This window comes from Corvus kubaryi, unplaced genomic scaffold (assembly GCF_017639235.1).
Source record: "Corvus kubaryi isolate FWS band 111438036 unplaced genomic scaffold, C.kubaryi_AGA036_p1.0 121, whole genome shotgun sequence".
Taxonomy (NCBI): Eukaryota; Metazoa; Chordata; class Aves; order Passeriformes; family Corvidae; genus Corvus; species Corvus kubaryi.
This window is the reverse complement of record NW_024580656.1, coordinates 1,223,491-1,224,140: the sequence shown is the minus strand read 5'-3', so window position 1 is coordinate 1,224,140 and position 650 is coordinate 1,223,491.

The following is a 650-nucleotide window of genomic DNA, read 5'->3' as shown; positions in this document are numbered from 1 at the left end:
GCATGGGGCTGGCACGGCACAGGGCTGGCACATCCCAGCATGGGGCTGGCATGGCACGGGGCTGGCATAGCATGGGGCTGGCACGGCATAGCATGGGACCCACATGGCACAGTGCTGGAACAGTGCAGCACAGCACAGCATGGGGCTGGCACGGCACGGGGCTGGCACAGCACAGAAATGGTATGGCATGGCATGGCATGGCATGGGGCTGGCACAGCATGGGGCTGGCATAGCATGGGGCTGGCACGGCACGGCACGGCACGGCACGGCACGGCACGGCATGGGGCTGACATGGCATGGGGCTGGCACGGCACAGCACGGCACGGCATGGGGCTGGCATGGCACAGAAATGGCATGGCATGGCATGGGGCTGGCACAGCTTGGCATGAGTCTAGCATGGCATGGGGCTGACACATCACGGCGTGTGGTTTGCACGGCACAGCATGAAGGCATGACACAGCGTGGAGCTGGCACGGCCTGGTGATGGCACAGCATGGCATGAGACCCACATGGCACAGGGCTGGAATGACACAGCACAGCATGGGAACAGCACGAGGCTGGCATGGCATGGGGCTGAAATGGCATAGGGCTGGCACAACATGGGGCTGGCACAGCATACGGCATGGGGCTGGTATGGGACAGGACTGGTG